The 13,241-nt window shown below is 44.5% G+C and overlaps 1 protein-coding gene across 2 annotated transcripts in view; it reads left to right on the top strand.

Annotated features, from left to right (window-relative positions):
- The window catches only part of LOC135257711 (kelch-like protein 29), a 191,024-nt gene that overhangs the window by 938 nt on the left and 176,845 nt on the right, over positions 1-13,241 (top strand). The window contains exon 1 of one of the 2 annotated variants that reach the window (XM_064340752.1): positions 10,843-11,174. The exons of the other annotated variant lie outside the window; for it this stretch is intronic. The gene's annotated coding sequence lies outside the window, so the exon portion shown is untranslated. Of the gene's footprint in view, positions 1-10,842; positions 11,175-13,241 lie in introns of those variants that run through there. 2 annotated transcript variants of the gene reach the window in all.

Here is a 13,241-nt window from a genome sequence, read left to right as displayed (position 1 = left end):
TGATTATGATACATTTACATTTTTTTGCTTGACTAAAAACTGCAGGACGTCCGGTTGGCTAGATCGAGCCAGTGTAAATGGGAGAACTGTATTGTGTTGTGTCAAAGTGCTTATTTGTTCAAAAATTCATACCTCAGTAACCAAGAGGTGATTTTTGTAGATTATGTTTTGACATTTGAATTTTCTTTTAACTGCTGCAGTACCACCAACTGACTAATAGGCCTCCTCTTTGAGGGATTGCGTGTAGGGCACAGGCCCCCCCCCGGCTTTCAGAGTGGACCCCCCACCCCCGAGCTATCAGAAAAAGCAATAGGGTGCTCAGCCCCCCGATGATACTGATAATAATGCTAATATCATAAATATCAATACCTGCGCTGCCCCCTACTGTTCCCCCCTGTGAAGTGTTGCTGTGTGAATTGCGTAGCTTTCAATCAAACCTGTGTATTTGTTTGTCAGGATAAGCTATAAATCAGTCACTACATGTTAGTCTGATAGAATTTAGTACGTCCAGTTCAAAACAACTACTCTCTTGCTCTTTCTCTCTCTCTCATGCGTACACACGCAAAGGTTAAAAGTTTTGACATTTCCATTTTCACCTTTGAATGAATGGCTCGCACTTTTCAATGAAAACGACTCCCTGCAAAGTTCTGCTTTCACAGCTAACTGACTAAACATGAAACGGTTCAGCGGGCAAGGAGCGGAGCGAGGTGTTGACCTTGTGTCGACCTTGGTGCCCCAGATACGCGCGAAAGGTCTGTCTCCAGTGCTGCAGTGACAAATTCAGCCAATAGATGGCGCTCAGAAACTATCATAAGTGAGCACACAGAAGTAAAGCAGTATTAGCCCCATCAGGACCAAACACTCTCCCCAGAATGTCATTTACTTTCTTTAATCCCGTTTTTGTATACATGCCTGCGCACAAATCGATGGCATTAAACGCCGCCGTTGTGCTTTTGACACCGACAGTGCAATATCGAGTCCTGCGGTGTTCGGCTTTCCCGGAATGAAAGAATTTGGCGGTTTACGTTCTGGCTCGTGTTTTTCCAGCGCGAGTCCTCTGGGGTTAGTAAAGGGCAGGTAGACTAATTCAATAAAGTAGGCGCAGAATTCAATAAGGGTTCAGCTGGGATCAACAAAAACAACAGCAGCAATAACAACAGCAGCAGCAGCAGCAGCGGCGGCAGTCCCTCCACGTTTCAGCGCATGTGTTCCTGCCAAACTGCCTCTGGCTGCCCATGTAACAGAATGCACACAAATCATAATACACAATATTTATGTATTAAAAAAAAAAAAAACCCAGAAATCATAGGACGTAGCGCAGAGGTAGGAAGCCACGGTGATATATGAGAAATATATTAAATTAAACCATGAGCTACGGGAAGTGTTTCGTTTTGTTGTTGTTGGTGGTTTTTGCACCACAGTGTTTTAGCTTGGTGTCGTGAAATTGTAAATGTGAAACATTTGGGATATGGAGCAGGGTTCCCCCGGATCGGGGGACGACCCCAGGTACCTGTCCTGAGCCTACTGAGTCAGGCTCCCCTGGCCCCACATATTCCACTGGCAGCCCCAGGGGCCAAATTGGCCCCCCAGTGGCCCTTACACCAATCTGGATTTGAGATCCGGTTAATTTCTATTTTACACGTTAATTATCCAGTTGAATGCGCAATTATCTTAATTCCTTGAACATTCCAAACTGTAGATGTAGAGCCTTAACAGCAGAGGTTATACATCAAGGAACCACAGACTTCCTGGATGCTCGAGCAGGCTTCAGACAGCATTGGATTCAAGATTATTTGTAAGGGATTCATTCAGTGTTTTCAAACCAATCTTCTACAACATATAGTCTTCTGAACCCAAGTGCATCCAAGCAGCTTTTTCTCAAATTAGGAGATGCAGAATTCAGAAATCACTCAATAAATCTTTATTAATCCAAAAGCCCACTGAGTGGGTAAAATCAATTTTTAAAATTTCTTTTCAGCCTAATAATTTGTCATGTCTAATTATTTGCTTTCTCTATTTTTGAGCCTAATATTGGCAATTCAGAAAGACTAATTACAAAGACAATACACACTGAATGCATAATGTCTTAACTTAATTAGAAAATATTCCAAGCATTTTGTGGAATGTCATCAGTTTATGCTGTACATAGTACCTCAAATGTAATACTTGGAAAACCTCAAATTTTCTAGACAGGATGATATCATAAATGCACTTATGAACACATTTGAAATAAGTATCTTTAATAATGTCTAATAAGTAGGCCTATAATATGTGTGCATTTGTGAATGTTACTTTGAAAACATAGGTCACGTGCACACATGCATACATACCATTCACGCACACAAAAGAATGAGCAAAAAAATTTTTGAAATGCGATACAATTAGAATATTTTGAAAGCAATTAAAGCAAAATAAAAGATTTTGTACAGTCATTTGACTGGTAGATGGTTGTCTTTGTGTGTATGTACAATGCAAATTAGCCTACACTGCACTTTTGAAAAAATATAAATGAGTAAATAGACATTTTGCCTGGCACTGGTGTATATAGTCTGTGTTCATTTCGCTGGACCCCCGCCAGTTTTACTGAGCAGAAAAAGCTCAAGTTGCCCTAATTTATATTTCCGTTCAATGCCTCACTGCATATTGCCAATTTTGTGAAGGATTCAGAAATTATATGGTTGGCACCACACTATAATCAGACCTCCTGAAACTCTCGCAGTAAAAGTAAGTGCCGCCCGTGCTCTTTTCGTCACTTTCCCAGTCAATGCGCGATTCCCCTCCATTCCGCCTCGCCCCACATCGGCGCCAAATTAAGTGCAGAGGGCATCGTTTTCTAATCGCAGCTAAAACGCGCCACATAAGGGGGGGGGGGGGGGGGGGGCACTGCAACTGCCCAGCGCACTGCAACGAATACGTAGGTGTAAGAGGAACATCTATGTGTGATGAAAACTGCACGTTCGATTCGTGCAATTAACCCCTTCCATTAGCGCTGACCGGCCTATTTACTAAAATCCAGGAGGATTCCATTAACCTTAACACAGAGGAACCATTTGGTTGTGAAACTTTTTTGATGTTTTGATGTTGTTTCTCTAAATGAATATACTTTGGTCTTAATTGCATTGCAGGGATAGATTTAGTTTTGTAATTAGTTGAAATGCAAGCCCCCTGAGTGAAAACCTTTTAAGGAATGTAATTTACGTAGGGTTACATTTAACTTACCATTAATGAAATTCTTAACGTGTAGGCTACGTTGCCCAGCAACGAAACTGGCAGGTGATTCGGAAAAGCTTGCTCTGTAAGTTTGATCGGCAACACTGGATCAGATTTTCTAACGATATAGGTCAATCGTTATGTATTTTAATATTCAAGGCTGTCTACTCGCATGTATTGATCTAGCCTCAAGCAAACCAATAATTTCACACGCACTGACATCACACCTCATATTTTCTCACGCCAGTAGAGCCATTGGCCCAAATCCCACAGGCTACTATCCGCCTTTCCCACAGATAGACCTGCGTTTAAGACTGGTAATGAGGGTAGAAGATGGCACAAAAAACAGATTAAACATTGGGTCTTGACTTTTCATTTATTAGCTAGGCGGGAAACACTGACCGCGAGATCATTTTACGTGATTCCACGCGAGCTAAAGCCTATACTCGCATCATCGCTCAGAAGACAGATAGGACGGCATTCAGTCGACGAGTAAGTAGCCTAAATAAAAATGGGGACTAACGTTATATCAATATACCAAGTACATTAGGCTACCTTTACTTTCATTGTTTGGTTTAGTAACGATAGTAACATTCATTTATACTATATTTATATCTAACCGTTCAATCTGACGCAAGGTTACTAGCCTAGCTGGACTAGCATGCATACCAAATGTGTGTTTAGTCATGAAGTTTCTAAAGAGTTTTTCAACCGCCTAGCTAGCTACCTAATTCTTGTTACTCAGTGTAGTTGTACACTTGCTGAGGTGTTTAATAGCAACATTCCATGAGCTGTAAAAGTTAACCTTGAAAATTAACCAACTTGTAACGTTAGATGATGTTATTGACAACCTAGCAAGGTAACTAACCTTCACCTGGATTTAGTCAGCCTGTCACCTTTGAAGTGTCAAAAATGTAATGCTAAATTAGTCTATTGAAAAACATTCTAGGCTACCACTTATACAAAAGTTTCAGGTGCCTTAGAAAAGAATATCACAGGTGAACTGATTTTAGAAGACATTTAATTTTAAGATATTTGTTCCAACTATAGAGGTTTAGAACATCTGTCACCCGATGAATGCTGTATTATCAAACTCAGTTCACATAAAAAAATTTTAAAAATCTAAAAAAAAAATCTGTGGCAGCAGACGAGACAAAACTGAGATTTCATTTTTCAAAAAATCTCAAAATTTTCCTGAAAACTAATTAAATTCCGGTTTCCATAACAGCGAGCTGGTGGAGCATATTTTCAGCCCCTCTTTAATTCTGGATTCAAAATTTGACGTGATGGATCTTGGGAGACCACAGCAACTCTCTGCCCACGGGCGTTCTCAAAATCTCTGGTTCACTTCGAGTAAAACTTTCTGTGCAAAACATTGCCCACAGATGCTTTGATCTAAGCCAGCCTTCAGAGATTTAACATGCAAATTTTTCTCATTTAATGTGTTAAAACTCATTCCGATGTTAACTGTGTAGTCTTTACACAGTAACATTACCGGATATTTTAATGAAAACTCGTTATTCTCCTCTTGCCTGCTGTTGCAGTTATGCAAAAAGACTATTATGGTGGAGACAATATGAAAAACTAAAATACAATATGCTTCTAATTAGAATTTGAATTAGGTGCGGCACTGAGTTGATTTCATTTGTGTCCATGTACTTTGGCCTGTGCTGATATATTTGCTATTATTAAAGTGTAATAGACTACACTGGATATAATTAAGTAAATTCAAATGAAATGGCAACATGGGGATTCTTAGGGACAGAATACAGTTGGAACTGTCATAACGATAATGTTCTTTGATTGTCATAGTTGGTCATAAACATATGCATTGTGTTTATACCATGACCGTCTTCCTGGTATCAACTTTTTAAAAGCTACAAGACAAGAACAACACAACTGAATGCTTTAACAGAAACATTTACGTGCAATAGGAGCTTCATTTGAAATTAATTTTGAGTAGAAAAAAAAAGTCTACAAATGTTGGAAGTTTGGAAGTTGGAAAAGTGTGCTCGGGCAGGGCCAAGTGAACACTTTCACAGAGTTTTTGCGTCCTCACAGAGGGACCACGCGCGGCTCAGAGGACCTGTTTCCTGGAGCCTCTTGTTCTTTGGTGGAAGCGACATGTTTATTTGACGCTCTGATTGGCCACAATAGACTGCAGTGAGAGTAGAGCACAGAGGGAGGAGACGGCGGGGGGGGTTTGGGGAGTGGGGGGGGGGTGCTCATAAATATGGGCCCCAGACTGCAGATGGCAGGAAACAGGTTGCGCACGGAGAGAAAGAGAGGACAGTCGGGGGAAGATAAAAGCTCGGGGAGGACGAGCTTGGCCCGGCTGTCCCAGGCAGAGCCGGCGACCGTGGCTTCCCTGCAGACCCGCTGTGGACACGGTGATGGATTGGCCGCAGATCGCAGGGGGGGAGCGGCGGGGCGGAGGCCGGCCGATTGGCTGCTAATGCCCTCTTCTCGGGAGAAACGCCGCGCGCCATCCTCCTGTCCACTTAGAGCGGAGCCGCTCTGTCACTGTCCGCGCCGACCGTGTAAATACCCAGAGTGCACTGCTCAGGCCTGTGCTGACTGGAGCGTCGTGCCAGAGGAGCCGGCCGTCCTGCTGCTGCGTCTGACCGAGGAGGAGCTGCTTCCCCCAGATCATCCACAGGGCCTCAGATCCTTATATCGGCATGACTGACGTTCAGTATGTGCGCGACAGCGTTTGTATTGTATTTTGTATTGCGCGTGGCGGTGCTGTAACGAGTATGTGAAACCCTAGCAACCCAGCCCACCGCCATCCAAAGGGAGCAGTGCATAATTAGCTGTGGTATCACCCAGGTAGGGAGCCGTTGGCGGCTTTGTCGTTTTCTCATCTCGCGGTAGCGTAGCATGGCGTGGGTAGATTCAGGCAGCGTTCTGTATGGCTGCAGAGCCATGGGCTCCAAGCCTGGTTAGGCTCAGGAACGGTTTAGCCTGGTTAGGCTGGAGCATGGTTTGGCCTGGCTCCAAGCCTGGTTAGGCTCCAGTACGGTTTGGCCAGGTTCCACCTTGTTCAGCTCCAGTCCAGTTGGCCTGGTTCGGCCCAATTCAGCTCCAGTACAGTTTTGCTGGGTTCAGCCTGGTTCGGTCCGGTTCGGCTCCTGTGCAGTTTGGCCTGGTTCAGCCCTGGTCTCGGCTCATTGGTGGAACCGTGTCTGAGCTGCGGGTAGTGAGCCGAACCCGGGACGGCCTTACCGGCCTGGGAGACAGACGCGAGCCGCACATCACACGCCGTCTGCCCGCGGATGGGTCTCCTCTGAGTGACTCTCAGCCGCGAGGCCTCTCCTCTGGCTGGGTTTTTACTTTTCTGTGTGACGTGTTTATTATTGTTAGCCTGTGGTTGTGTGAGCGCGGCTGGAGAAGGGCTCCTGTGGGCTTCTCTACCTCCGCCCGTCCTCACCTGCTTCTGCCGCACCGCCACAGGCCAGCGGCTTTACGCCGCTTTTATTCTCATTGATTTTTCTAAAGTGGCCTTTTTATTCTGAATTAAAGAGTTAAAGCTTTAATGTGTCCATTTGGGGAGCTCGTCCTGATCCGCGGAGTGCACCGGATATTTCTCTCTGTGTTGTGATTAACCTACGCGCCAGTTCTTTTTCTTCCTTTTTTTTTTTTTTTTTTTTTGGTCCCGCAAAAATTATTTAATTTTTTTGTTGTGAAGCGGAAATTCTCCTATCTTAATGAAAATCTGTGGCAGATGTGCGGAGCACAAAGCTTCGCTTGATTCGGCGCCATTGTTGAAGGTAATGAAGTATCCCGTTTATTGTGGGCAAATATTCAATTTGACCGATTCCTCTGCAGAAATGAAGAAATGCATTTCTCGGTGAATGGTTTCAGCTTCTCCTCCTGTGACATCCTCTTTTGTGGCAGTCGTTGGCAATATAAAAATGGGGGGATTTTTGTGTTTTTATCACGCTGTTCCCACTCTATCATGCTGAAAAAGGAAATACAAAAGATAAAACAATTCCTCACATTCTGCCCCCTGCCCACCCGGAAAAAAAAAAAAAAAACTCAAGTTTTTGCAAGAGAAAAGAAGTATTATTTTTTTTCTGCTGCTAAGCTGACGGTGCTGGGCTGGGGGGGACATCGTGTACAGCGCAGAGACCGCAGACCCAGACTGCTTCCACACGACAGAAAATAAAGCGATTGTGTATCAGCCAGCTGCAGGAGCAGCGTACAGATCTCACGTCTACCTTATCTGGAATTACCCAGAGGTCACATGTACGGTGCAGCCTGTATGTAAACGCTGAATGTATTCATGAAAATGTCACCTCTACAGGCCGGCCACAGTAAATCCTCAGAGGGAACTGAACCTGTGCTGGTCAGGTGATGCTCGCTACGTGCAGAGGTGTGTGTGGCTGCGGGTTTGAGTCCAGGCTGTGTCATCGCTGGCATTCAGCCGACACTCTAATCCACTTACACAACTTTAACAGTTTTAAAAACGTTTTGCATAGTAATTGTGGCAGTTGTCCTCGTTGGGAATTGAACTCGCAACCGTTCAGGTACAAGCCCAGTTCCCTAACCATTATGCTACACTGTTGTTGTGTCTGCTGCCTGTCTTACCCGTCCAGTCAGCAAGCCTGTGTCTGGTTTGTTTATCTGGCTACTGTGCGTTGCGATTTCGTTCCGCTGTCCTTCTTCTTTCCATCAAACGTCAGTTTTTGTTTTTTTGCTGTTCTGTAGTGAAAGTTGGATCGGTGCACCCTGGTGCAGCCCCCCCACCCCCGCCTCCCGCTGCTGTTGCGCTTCAGTAGCTCCAGAACGGCACCTGTCATTACCCAGACTGCAGCGGGGCAGGATGTCTGAGCTGACATCCTGTAATCAGCCTGCGAGCGCCTGGACCTCCCCTGACTGCTGGCTGGAGCTGGGATAAGCCTGCAGCATCTACTGCTGCAGTCTGCTCTGTCAGCTCAGCTCTCTCTCTCACTCTCTCTCTCTCTGTCAGCTCAGCTCTCTCTCTCACTCTGTCTCTCTCTCTCTGTCAGCTCAGCTCTCTCTCTCACTCTGTCTCTCTCTCTCTTTCATAGTCTCTCTCTTTTTCTCGCAGTCTCTCTCACTCACAGTCTCTCTTTTTCTCTCTCTCACAGTCTCTCTCTTCCTCTCTCTTCCTATCCTTTGCTGTCTCTCTCTCTCCCTCCCTCTCTCTTCCTTTCTCTCCCTCTGTCTCTAGGTTTCTCCCTTGCTGTCTCCCTCTCTCCCCTCATATCTCCCTTTCTCTCTCCCTCTCTCTCTCTCCCTCTCTCCCTCCCTCCCTCTTTCTGTCGCTCTCTCCCTCTCCCCCCTCCTCTCTCTCTGTCTCGCTCTCTCTCCCTCTCCTGTTTTTCGCTGGCGCACACACAAACAACAGAGGAAAACTAGACAGCTCTTCTCTCTGAACATCCCTCGCTAACTAAATTCACGTTTGTTTTTGTTCTCGTCTGGCTGTGTGTGTTCAGTGCAAATGTTTGCTAACGTAAATGTTTGTAAATGAATATGCGGTGGGATAGTTGTGGGCAGAGTAGATGTGGGCTGGGGGGGGGGGGTGGGTGGTAATCTCAGTGATTTGGATGGAAACATTACAGATTTTTTTAGTACCTGTCCTTTTATTCTTTTAGAAAAGTGCTCTCCCAGGTGATCTGCGGTGCTGTCTGTGTGCTCACCTGGCGGGGTAACCTGCGAATGCGACACGCACACCTCAGCTTCCGCAGCCCACGTGATGTCGCTGCGTATGCTTTCCCATCATGCTCGCTGGTGACTTCCTCGTCTGCGCTAACGCTGAATCCTTCGGTGACGTCATGCTCTCCCCTGCTCGCCTCAGTCTGAGCCTGTATGGGCCAGGTTTTGGGTGCTGGGGGGGTCACTCCCCTGCTTGCCTCAGTCTGAGCCTGTATGGGCCAGGTTTTGGGTGCTGGGGGGGTCATTTAATTTTTCATGGCGGTCGTCTTCTTTTTTTAGCCTCGAGATGTGGCAGGCCCTCACAGCATGACTGCGGCCTCCAGGAGGAGCTCGACTGTGAGGCCTTCAAGGCTGGGTGGATTCCTGTTGCAGTTTTGTCTAAATACTGATGATGTCTAAATACTTACCGGGACTTTTAGCTGGTGATGGTTCTTGCCAAACCGCCCTTGAAGACCCCCCCCAGCCCTAACGCTAACCCTAACCTGGAGGGGCAGTGAGTGCCAGTCAGGAGGACATTATAGCGATTCGACACAGGTACGGATACACCTGCTATTCCGGGTCGGGAGAAAAGGGAAAATGGAGGCTCACAGGTAGTTGAAAAAGGGCATTGAAAAATTAAGCACTTTTTTGATGCAGTATTAATGGTTGATGGACATAGAGTAATGAGGCTATTAGTTAGCAATGTCTAGGCCACCTCCAGATTAGGTGTGCAGTCAAATTGAGGATTTCACGTACTTTCGACACAGGTAGAATACAGGTGTCTGATTGGCCAGGACAGGGACAGCTCTGCTGGCTGAATCCCTCCCACCTCAGATGACTACAACCAATCATGTGCCATGCCACCTTGCTGGGCTGCTGCCCCGAGCCAGTGATGTCACTGTATGCCTTGTGAACGGGCACACTTTGGAATTCTGTTTTACAAGGGCTCTAACCAATACAAACAAAAATACTAATTAAGTAGTAATAATCCCACAGTAACAAATGAATATATGGGTGGATACAATTATTCAACCAAGTGTCCACTGGAGAATAAAAACTAAGAAAAAAAAGTTGTTCCTTGTGGCTCAACTTCAAAATGGTGGGTGCTGCCCTGTTCCCCTTCCCCTCGCCTGCTGCATTAACTCGGATCCAATTAAAACGCTGCGTGTGTCGCCAGACGCTGTTGTAGGAGCAGTCATAGCTCTTATGGAACTCGGTGCTGCTCTCTGCTGCGCGTGGCCTCGGGCGGGTGTGCGTGCGCATTCAAACCATCGCGCTGCGCCGATGCCTTGTCTTCGTTTTACCAGCGGGCGACTCTAAATGATTTGCGAATGAGGATAAAAGTTTTTAAAAGTTATTTTTATTTTTCTTGCTCCTTTTGGCAGCTTTTTATGCATTGCGTTTTGAACGCAGAATGTCCTTGTTGTTATTAAAATGATTATAATTGGTGAGTGCAATTTAAGCACAGATCATGCATTGTGTATTTTTTGGCTTTTCTCGTTGGTTTCGTATTGTGCTATAGGTTTAATAGTCCTTTGGGGCTAAGTAAAACTGTTTGTAGAGTTTATGTTACCGCTGTTACAAACAAAATAATTTTGCTGTAATGCCGGCATATTGTACAGTCTGAGATGGTAAACGCCAGTGAGCTGATGTTTATTAGTATAGAAATATTACAGAAACTCAAATGAAATACACTTCTGTATTCATTGTAGTTGCTCACCCGTCTCTACTTATTCAGCCTAATGGTGGGCACTAAATGTTTATACATCCAAGCACCGATTTGCTCTTCATTATGTGGCCGTAAAAAACTGCTCCCTCGCCTTCAGAGTCCCCTGCCCTGTCTGGCTACTTTCCGAACAGATAATGCTTTGCAGCCTATTAACCTGGGCGATGCTAGTTCCTAACTGTGGCCTATAGGGGGAGCTGTGGTGCTCTACAAAAAAAAGCCGGCCCGTGAAAGGGGAGGAGCAGATCTGGAGTAAAGTAGCCGCGCGGTCCGTCTGACCAGGCAGTCGCTCGCGTTTGAGTACCGAGCCTGTTCAAAGCCCGGGCATAAAGAGCCACCCGGTGCCTTCTCTGGCAACTCATGACCACTTCGCGGGCAATTTATTACCGAATGTAGTGCACGCGGTCGGACTGACAGAGAGACAGGAGAGGGGCTGCCGCGCGTGGCTGAAATCGTACTTTTTTATACAATATAATGAAACAACGGTATTCACTGGGTTGAGGACAGCGTTCCAGCATAAGAACCGAAGCAAAACAAGGACACACAGCGGAGGCTCAACCTCGCTGCGACCAGGGAGGTAAGGAGACAACGCCGGAATACTCGCTGGTGTCTTCTGTTTACATTCGCCCGGAGCAGAGACACATTACGCAAAGACAGGTCTGCGTCTCGGCTCCCCGAATGCGCCTCGTATTTACGTGTGCGCGCGCGTTGGTACCTCTTGTTGAGCCGAGTAATCTGGCTGCATGGGGTGTGTGGACGCCTTGTGCGCAAGCGCCTCGGTAGAAATGTGGTGGAAAAACTTCCTGCTTGCCGTTGCACGGCTTGTCACTGTGACATTGTTCCCAAGCACCCCGAGCACGATGATCACGAAATAAATGTGCCTAAACGAAGTAGGTGCAGTTTATGTGCGTTTCGGCTCTCGCTCCCGCGCAACGATTTTTATGATCTCCCACTGCGAGCAGCTAATGAACTGTCTCTTCAGCCTCGATGCACACTGTTCTGCACAATACAAACGCATCTATCGCCATTTGTCTCTATATGAACTATTTATTTATTTTGGAGAGACTGTACCCTGCAGTACCGTATGTCAGCTTTATGTAAATGTGCGAATGAAGTTTTAAGTAAAAAATTCCTCCTTTTAATTTTGACTGATGCAGTCGGAAAATCGCACCTGTAACTTATGTACTTATTGGGTTACCTTGCTTTTAAATATGTTATTTTCAGTATTCTTACAGCTGTCCATACATAATTAAATTAATTAACACTTGCTCCAAATGCTCTGCTTTTGCTAGTGTTGCATTGTCGCGCAGAAATAATGTGACACCACGCATTAGTCACCTGCAGCCGCTTTGCAGTTAGATTATTTCACACCCCTTGCAGTCCGCCTGCGAACGCAGCCCGTCGTCACCTACTGTTCTATAGAAAAACTGTCCTTTCCAATGCAACAGATTCCAGGCGATATACCACAACCAATCAATGTCCGGAGTCGTGTCACGTGAATGTGTTGTTAAAGAACAGAATTTAAATCCCGTACGCCTGCGATGGCAGATGGTATGAGTATGTAGGTTCAGCTGTAAGGTCGTAACGGTATCACGGCAGACCACGACAATGAAACACTGTTTATTGCAGTTTCGTTTCAAACACTGGTGGTGCGGGTGAGTGTCCCTCAGCACTTTGAGTTCATGAGATGAAAAGCACATAAATAAAATCATAATAATAGATTGTTTAATATTGTATAATATTGCACAAATCAGCTGCCTCATGTAGATCTGTGATATAACAGGATATTTATTTATAAGCATTTATAAACAATAGCCGCTGCATTGCAGCCTGTCCTGGCAGTGAAGTGGTGAGCGGTGTCCACTGTGCTTCTGTGGGGTCGTCTTCCAGAGGGCAGCTATGGGCTAATTTAAAGCACCCCTTCATGAATTTTGGGAGTCCCTGGCGCAGGGAAAAGGTGCGGGCAGAGGTGGGAGATAAGCGATTGAATGGCACTCACTTTTGGAGTGGGTTTCTGTATTCAACACGAAGGGAGACCCAGCCTATCTGCTCACCTCCATGCCAGTGTTCATTTGAATATATAAAATATCACTGGACGGGAAGATATATTTATTTAGTATTGTCATGATCTCTGGTGTTCAGAAGTGGAAAAAATAAATGGTATATTTATATTTCATTATTATTATTATTATTATTATTGTTGTTGTTGCAACTACTGCTACTATCAATAATAAAATAAAAAAATAGATAATGCATCTAATCTAATTGCTTTATGAAAAAATGGTTTCAGCAATTCTGTTGCTATAAATTTAAATGTATTTCATGACTTTATATTTATTATTTTTTAATTATCTTAAATAGTAATAATAATAATATTAATAGCATGACTAATAATAATAATAACAATAATAATGACAGTGGTAATAATAATGACACTAATGATACTAATAATAATCCTAATAATAATACAGACTAATAATAAATGAGAATAATAATAATACTAATAATAATAATAATTGTAATAATCCAATAATAATAATGCTAATAATAATAATAATTGTAATAATGCTAATAATAATATGTATAATAATAATCTAATAATAAATACAATATATAATAGTAATAATGAAGTAATAATAATAAG

Source organism: Anguilla rostrata, chromosome 6 (assembly GCF_018555375.3).
Source record: "Anguilla rostrata isolate EN2019 chromosome 6, ASM1855537v3, whole genome shotgun sequence".
NCBI lineage: Eukaryota > Metazoa > Chordata > Actinopteri > Anguilliformes > Anguillidae > Anguilla > Anguilla rostrata.
Note: the sequence above shows the minus strand (reverse complement) of the source record. Positions and strands in the feature narration are given on the sequence as shown.